The 8844-nt window shown below is 43.3% G+C and overlaps 1 long non-coding RNA gene across 1 annotated transcript; it reads left to right on the top strand.

Annotated features, from left to right (window-relative positions):
• Positions 1-3408: 3408 nt before the first annotated feature.
• On the top strand, positions 3409-8350 carry LOC148183055 (uncharacterized). Its single transcript, XR_015773832.1, has 4 exons — positions 3409-3442; positions 5059-5178; positions 6365-6507; positions 8106-8350. It is a non-coding gene; the product is annotated as an uncharacterized LOC148183055 (long non-coding RNA).
• The last annotated feature ends 494 nt before the right edge of the window (positions 8351-8844 follow it).

Consider the following 8844-nt stretch of genomic DNA (forward strand, 5'->3'; position numbering starts at 1 on the left):
AGTGGTAATTGGCATCAGAACTAACTACTTATTTTCTTTAAGAAGCTGCTGAGATGCTGATGTGGATATTTACCAAGCTCTTCCTGGGCAGGACTTACTCATTATCAGCAAGTTGAGAAGAGAATTCAGCTGTGGGACTGTGATGGGCTTCTCCAAAATACACACTGATATTTGTTAATTTACAATGGAGAAGCAACACTGTCCCTTTAATAATAAATTGTTTTATAGTTTATTATTAAAACCACCAGCCATTCAGAGCCAAGGGTCAATAAACAGGAGTTTGCAATGTGAAGTAGGATCCTGTGTTGATTTACTGAGCCATTACTATGTGTGAGTATCTACAACCAGGAGCACCAGGTCTCCACTGCTGCTGATGAATTCACACATGATGCTGAAGTTTCAAAACACTGAAGCCTGGGCAATGTTTTTCACAAGATGGATTGGCATTTTTAATAATTCCCAGATCCCAAACACATATGAAACAAGCCCTTGATGAGAAAGGTCTGATTACAAATAACCTGCAGAGAGATGAAAGTTCGTTTTTAATATCTGTTTTTTTAATTCTGCCTTCGACTTTCAAGAGGCTTCAAAAGAAGGCAAAGACTAGAAAACAGTTTGATTTAATACTGTTAGATGTGTGAAATAAAATGCTGGACAATAAGAGATGTAAAACAAGCAACAAGTGCAAATGACTTAAATCAAATTAAAGAGCTAATTGAAAATAATGGAATTAAACCCTTTTTTGGTTGTTGTTATTCATCTGGTTTTCAGCACTGTTTGCAACAGCATTTTTTTTTTTTTTTTTTATCTTCTTCACTTTGAAGAACAAACTTTCTCTGCCATGAAAGACAATGATTTTAATCAGGCTCTGAAATGTCATTCTCTGGGGATGTGGATGTTAAAATGCCAACAAGGAAGAGAAGCACCATCAACACAAACCAGCGGGGCAGCCACAGAGCGAAGCGGCCTCGGTGTGTGGAGCTCTGATACAACATCCTGATACCAAGATCCTTCAGCTCCCATCACAGTGATCCTCACCAGCACCACCTTGCCTTCATTCTCTCTGTATCTAAAGGAATTCTTTTTTTTTTTTGTTGTTGTAACATGGACTCTCACAGATTCAACTGAGCAGATCTCAGACTCCAGTGAGGAACCACGAGGTATCTGCTGGTAAATCTTTGTTTTCAGAACAGATCACCCGATGTGGAGTGAGCTTTTGTTGGTTTTGTTTAAGCAGCTGAAGGGAAATGGGGGTTACATGAGGGGTTTTGGATGTTTTTCTATTCATTAAAGCAAAGGAGTGACCTCTCTGCAGTGGGATTGGTGTGACTGCAAACCTGCCTGTGCTGCAGGGAGCTGCTCATGGGTGTTCCTCCTTCTCCTGGGAGAGGAGGTGTCCCAGCAGGAACACAAGTGTCCTTATGGCTCCTCACTGTCCCCCTTCTCTTCCCCTGCCCAGTGCCCTTGCAGAGCCAGGCTGATTTCTTCTTGCTCTCCCAAGCCTCCTCCTCATCCTCCTGGGCTTGAGCTCCAGGGCAGGGATGGCTCAGCAAAGGTGCATTTGCCCAAAGGGCCTGAAGCCTTCAGTGCTTAGAAAAATCCTGCTGAGTAGAATCGAGGATTTTTAGGGTCTTATCAAAGTTAAACGATGATTCTGTGATTGTGGAGCACATCTGCAGGGGGATGTTACCCACAGACCTTGAATGAGGCCTGGCTTTGCAGAGCAAAATTAAACCTGTTATAAGCATTTTGTACAGAAAATGTCCCCATAAATCCCTGTCATCAGTGTTCAGAAAGTTTCTCTCATTTTTTAACTGGAAGCTCACAGAAATAACTTCCCTGTGGAGTTCAGAGCTGGGCAGCACAGCAGGCTCAGCTGCTCCTTGGCTTTAAAGGTTATTTTTGCTTTACCCCATCCTGCACAGGAGAAAACCATGTTTGGAGCAGCCTGGTCTAGTGGAAGGTGTCCCTGCCTGTGGCAGGGACTGGAATGAGATGGTATTTTATTTCCTTCCAACCCAACCCACTCCAGATTCTGTGATTAACTTTCTGCCTTTCTCATGGGCATCTTAATTTTAAGTCTTGCAGAAGGAGAAAACCAACTGAGACAACACGAGAACAATTCCCCTGCATGTGGAAATGTTTTTTTTAAAATGAAATTATTTCCCTTGTGTACTGCTACACTGCCTCTTCATTAGAGGGACAGGAGAAGTGTGTGCTTGCTCAGTGCTGAGCTCTCATGGTGTGCAGGGCTGCATAAAAGAAATCATTCCTGGTGCTAAAAACCAACCTGACACTGCTCCTTAAGTTTGGTGAAATATCCAATCAGTCTCAGTGGGTTTTTCAGGAAAAGGAATAAATAAAATAACAGGAAAAAAAAAAAAAAAAAGAAGGGGGGAAAATAAAGAAGAGAGAAAACCCACCAACCCTGGTGTGTTCCCATAATAAAGGGTCTAAAAATGCCCCGCTCATTGATGCAAAATTACAGTTATTGTTTATCCTCCTTCTACTTCACACAGCTTTATACAATACACACCACGAAAAATACAAGCAAACAACCGACACATTAGTTAAGAGACCTTCCATTTTACTTTGGCGGTTCACGATAATGGAATTTAATTGTGGAAAAAGCTGAATAATTTTAGCTGAATGTCATTTGGTTCATTCAAACTGGGAATCAGGGACATTTTTAACAAAGGTTTTCAAACTTCTTTTGAAATCAGGAAGCTGCTGTGCACAGATAAGGGGAGAGGTTTGAGGATTCTCTATCAGAAATTTCAAGGTTTTTTCCATCTGCTTTTTCACATTAACTGGTAATTATCCAGAAAGGCACATAATAGTGCAGAAATGACAGAAGCTGACAAAGGTTTTCCTAAGATATGTAAATTGTCAGTGATAGGCAAGGTGCAACAGAAAGGCTTTCTACAGCACAATTATTTATGCCAGTTTCATTTGCTTTTAGGTAGTGCTGATGGTTCTACCCCACCGCCGCCTTTATCACAGGCACTGCACATTCCCTCACCACCAGCACACAGGCAAGGTGGCAAAAACTGAGCTTGGAGCTTGGTGGTCTCCTCCAATGCCTCTATTTTCTATTGAATACGTGCACAGGGGGCTGTGTGTGGAGATATTTCTGAGTTGGTTATAACCTTCCCCTCCATTCCTCCCGCTGCAGAAGTAAATAAAAAATGTCATCCTTCCCAGTGAAGCAGCTCCCACACGGTGGTGGTCTCAGAGCCCACCTTGCTCACAGCAGCTCTTTGAGGGAGGAGGTGTTAGAGGGGACACTCAGCTGTTTGCCTCTGAGGTTCGTTAGCCCTCTCTGCTAATTGCCCAATTCCAGCAGAGCGCTGAAGCCCTTAGAGCTGCTCGGATAAAGCCCCTTCCTCCAGCTCTCTCTGTGCAAGGCTTCCTTCTCTTGATGGGCTTGGAAAGGTGGGAGGTGAGACAACCACTCCATTTGCCTTTAAAAATTCATTCTGGGAATGTAGAATCATGGAATAGTTTGAGCTGGAAGGGACCTTTTGAAGGTCATCCAGTCCAAGCCCCCTCAATGAGCTGGGAAGGCCGGATTTGGGTTCTCTTAGGTCACTACTCCTCCAGGGAGGAAAGATCCCCTCTCCCTAAATTGTCCACTCAGTCTCAGGAATTATTACCCAGGACATCACAAACATGCCATCCCCTTGACTGTCCCAGCAGGTCACCAGGCTGGGCTCCAAGTCTTGAACAGGGTTCTACAAGGATATTTTAAGTCTCTGCTGTACAGGCAGAAGGATTGGGTTTTGATAAATATTCCTTTGCCAAAGGAGAATTTGGGCTTCTGTGTCTTTCTGAGAACTTAATTCTTATTTAAGAGTAAGGGGCTGTGTCTCGGAGAAATTCCTGCCTGACCTCCCCCTCATTCAGCTCATACCAGAATTACAGGTTTTAATTAACCTTTCCTGGGAATAGGACTTCCCATGTAACTTCCCATGTAACAAGAGGTTATAGAGTCTTTAATGGATGGACTTTACCTGCTGTAGTGGCACCAGAGGAGTTATGGTGGGATAATCACTTCCCATCAGCACCTAAGTGATGTTAAAATACCCTGATGGGAGGAGCTTCCATGTGTTTGTGTAGGTGGAATTAATTTCCTTTATGGTAATATTCCCTGAAGTTAATGGGTGCTGAGAGAAAGGACACAAGATGCAACACAACAGATTTGTATTAAAAAACCCCAATGAGATTGCATTTGAAAGTCAATGGGCTTTGTTATTAACTCTAAGGAGTTTCTCTCCTATCTGGTGCTTTGTTTTCCCAAATCAGAGAGGTCAAACCCGTGTGAAAGGCTTGGGGAGGGATGGAGAAGAAGGATTTCACCTGCTAGAGCCATTGGGCTGCAACTGGTGCCAGAGGAGTGTCTGTCCCTGCAGGAACCAGCTGGAGCTACTTGTTTTCCTTACTTTATTTCATTTTATTAAAGACAGATTTTCTTCCAGGGGCTTTTATGCCATAAAGATTCAGTAAAAACTTCCAAGAACTTCTTGGACAGTGCTGAAACCCACCAGGATGTGCCAGCTCTGGTTTGGGTGAAACATCCCAGCAGCTGTTTTTTTGGGGGCTGCAGCCCCAGAATAGCTGATGTGCTCATGGCCCCTTTTGTCCCCCACTCCTGTCAATTCCCAGGACTCCCTCCTTTCCCTGAGCAGCCCCTGGTATTGCTGGAGGGGCAAAACTAGCAGCTCCAGCTGCTGACGCTGGGCTGTAGCTCCACTTAGCTCTGTGAAAGCCAAAAACGGCATCAAATGTGCCTGGGTTTAAGCAGAAGTCTATAAATTATTAATTGCAAGAGGAAACCCCAGTTCATGCTCAGGGGACACCCCAGGACAAGATGAGGTGGGGGACCTGATCCCAAGTTCAGCTGGAAATGGATTTTGGGAATATGCAGGTGAATTAAATGAGGTGGGCCAGCAGCATCCTGCTGATATTCATACAGAGCATATAGGATATTAAAAAATTGCCTGAGCGCTGATTACTTCCTTAAACTTTCTGGATTTCCTTTGGTTTTACTGTTTTTAGGTTTCTTTTTTATAATAAAGTTTAAATTAGATCAAAAACCACCAGGCCTGTGAAGATGGTCCCGGGTGGTTTGTGCACAGCAGAGCTGAGGACTTTGGAGTTGTTATGCACAGACATCAGGTGAGAGCTGGCAAAAGCACTTTGAAAAGGCACAAAGGCACTTAAGGACAGAAACCCTGAGGATGCTCAATAAACAATCACAGGAACAGTGCCATGAATGTGACTTTGCCATTGTTACACATTTCTGCTCCTGCTTGTAATGACATTTTGGCCACTGTCTAAATACACAGAAATGGCCTGAATGCATCATCTGGATTATCTGATATTAGTTTAAATTTTGGGAATTTTTTTCTGCAGCCTCTTGGTAGACTTTGAACTAAGCAAAAGAAAAAAAAAAAAATTAAACCTATTTCAGAGTAATTGAACTGTGTTCACATTAACTTACACTAAAATTATTTTTAATTAAATGAACTTCCCCTGTTTGTAGCTGGAAGGTACTTGTGTGAGATAAAAACTCCATTCTAATAACGCTGAGACTCACCAGCACTTAATTAGCATCACAACTCAAGGCAGAGGGAGCAGGAAGGCGAGCAGTGAGGTGGGTCTGTGCTGCTGGGTGGGATTTTGGGAAGGGATGCTCAACCCCCATCCCAGAGCCCACCCAGCGCCGCGAGGAACGCCGGGAGGTGAAATCACGCCTAGGATTTGACACAGTTTGTGGCAAAAGCAATTATAATTAACATTATATTAAATATTAAGTCAAGATCATAAAATGTTGATTGGTACTGATTAGCTGCATAATCCATAATTAGAAATCACTGCACCCTTCAGCAGGTACTGTAGTGCCTTGCCTGTGATTTCACCGCTAAATTAAGCAAGAGTGATTCAGCTTTTGCCCTGAGTTTTACTCCTGCATTTCATTTATGGCAGAAGCACATTCAGGTAAAGAAAGGCACAGGATCTGTTTCCATTCAGGCTGCTCCTGAATTCCCCATCCTTAGGGCAGCTCCCCACCCTTTCCATGCCCATGGGGAAGTGATGGCCAAACTGCCCTTGACCATTCTCAGCTCTGCTTTGGTTCTGTCTGAAAGATGTAGGGAGAAGCTTGGATGGAGTCCCCATCCCTGGAGGGGCTCAAAATCCATGTGGATGTGGCTTTTGGGGACATGGGGGAGTGGTGGCCTTGGCAGTGCTGGGGGATGGTCACAATGACCTTAGAAGGTATTCCCAAGCTGAATGATTCCATGACCATATGGAATTGTGTATTCTCTGAAAATTCTTTGTGTATTTCCTTACCCCAAAACAGCGACTGCAGAAGGTCGAGCTGAGGCCGTGCCCTCCTGGCTCCAGCCAAGATGGAGCAGCACAAGGCAGCTCCAAGACAATGATTTATTTTTGGCCCAAACTCAGAATACCCCTCCAGACACCTCAGCAAGGAGGGAGCAAAAGGTGATTCTTTATTCTGATTTGATTTCAGAAGACCAAACCCATCTGTGCCTCACTCGTTAATGGGATGGAAACGGGGACCCTTTGGGGAGGTCGGAGGCTCTGGGCTGAGGAGCTGCTGCAAGAGGGTGAATTATTTGGGATGTTATCAAAGCTTTCTCCAGCAGTCTTGCTTTCCCCTAATTTTATGGGTCCATTTACCCTGGATATCCATTTGTAATGGATAATGTCATCATCACACACTGTGAAACACTCAAGTTTTGTTAAAGTAAAGAACAAAGTCCCCTAAACCATGAAGTTTTATGTCTTTGCTGCTAATTTCAGTCGCTGCCTTGGCTGGAGACCCAGCTGTGATTTTCCACAGTAGAGCTGGATAAAAATAATAAAATTTGGTGGATAAAATCCCAAACTCATGGCAGCCTGGCTGCTCCTACTGGAGCTGCAGCAGCCTCTTTGCAGCGGAGCTGATCCAGAGGGACCCTCGGAGGCTGCGCTGGGCACCCGCTGGCAAACCCAGGGCAACAGAGAGAAAACATTGTCGTCATTTCCTCTTGTCCGAAGGCACTTTGGAGTCCTAGGGAAGAAATCTTTTCATTCCTTCTGCTGTTATCTTTTGCTCTGATTAGCATTGTCTGGGAGTGGAGCTGAGGTTCTGGGCAGAGAATTAAATCAATTAAATCAATGCGGCCGTGACGCTCCAGTGATTTTCCCTAACCAAGGGTTGGGCCGAAAAGGAGGGAACAGGGAATCACAGGGAAGGTGGGAAAAAGCAGGAAAGCTGGACTGGAATCCCTTTTTTTCTGTGCTGGATATCATGGAATGCAGCCCTGGACTGGGTCAGGGGAGTATTTGCACTCACACACTCATTCCCACATCATTTTAATTATTTTCCTTACTGTATTAATGACTTACTGTATTAATGACTTATTGTATTAATGACTTTGTTTTTATTTTAAGCAATACATTTTTATTTTTATATAGATATATATAAATTTATTTATATTATATATATATGTGTATGTCTGTGTGTGTGTGTATGTATATGAGATACATTTTTATTTTAAATTAATGAGATGGCATAGACCATCTCCATCTTTTAAGAGCTACTTTTGGCTAGTCCAGGGAATCCTCTGCTCTGCCTGAGCTCCTTGAGCAGCCATGTATCCTAAGGAGATCTTTGTTCCACTACAAAGCATCCAAACCCTGCTCACATTCTTGCAACAACCTGAAAACACCAGCAAACACAAATCTGGTGTGTTCTTTGCTGAAGTATTGAGAGTCTCAGGGTTACCTCCGAGTGAGCAGTTAAATAAATAAATTCAAAAATTTAGAAGATTCCCATACCATCAAAACCAAGGTATTTCCACTCCATCAGGATTTTAATTTGAAAAAAAAAAATGTAAAAAAATAACAGCAGAATGTCCTCTCTATGTCACCCTTCCCTGGGCAGGAGTGAGGGCGGTGCTGGGCACAGGGTGCTGAATTCCTGGTATAAAACGGGGTTTGCATCTCCTGCCTGGGATGTACAGCAAATCCCCCCATCCAGCAGACAGCCTTTTGACTTCTGGAATATTAAAAATGTCTCTTTTTTTTGCCTGCAGAACCAATGCATTAACTCTGAGAAGGGGCAGCAGAAGGAAAGCCTGGAGCTGGAACATCCTTTGAGCAACAGCAAAGCAAGAGAAAGCAAAAACACCCCTCTAAGATGGCTGCAAACAGAAGGTCTCTGCAGTCCCTCCTTAAGCACTAAAGATATTTTCATTTTAAAATATCTACTTAAAGGCAGGTTTAATCTCAAAACGGCGTTTTCCACTTTAAAATAAAAAATCACATGCACACAAAAAAAAAAAACAACCCACCTTCAAAAATGTCTTCAGTTATTTCTCCTTCAATTTTTTTTTTTTTCCAATTAAATTAATTTAAACAGTGAAAAATGCTTTATGCCCTAAGAGCCTGAAACCTCTGGTGTCAGCTGAAATGGGCACTTGTGCTCTCAGCTTCAGCCCTCGCTGCAGGCACCTCTGCTTTGAAGCCTTTGAAGTGTTTGTGGCACAGGAAGAGTCTCTCCTCAGAGAACACCAGTTATTTTACAGATATTTAATGTGTGAAGTGTGTGTGCCTGTGTTTGGGTTCGGATAATGGGGGTTTCACAAGGCAGGTGGGAAAACAGGGATGGGATCTTGACTTGCAGTGCAAAATTGAAGGAAAAACCAAAGTGAGAGCATCTCTAAGATGCTTCCAGCCTTCATCAGCACCATCCTGAAGATGCAGATGAAATTATCTGACCTTCAGAGGGACCAAAATATTTTTCTAGTGCCTTTAGAATTCATTCACTCTCCC

Source organism: Pseudopodoces humilis, chromosome 15, assembly GCF_049639895.1.
Source record: "Pseudopodoces humilis isolate 2021_Gansu_Grassland_sample_001 chromosome 15, ASM4963989v1, whole genome shotgun sequence".
NCBI lineage: Eukaryota > Metazoa > Chordata > Aves > Passeriformes > Paridae > Pseudopodoces > Pseudopodoces humilis.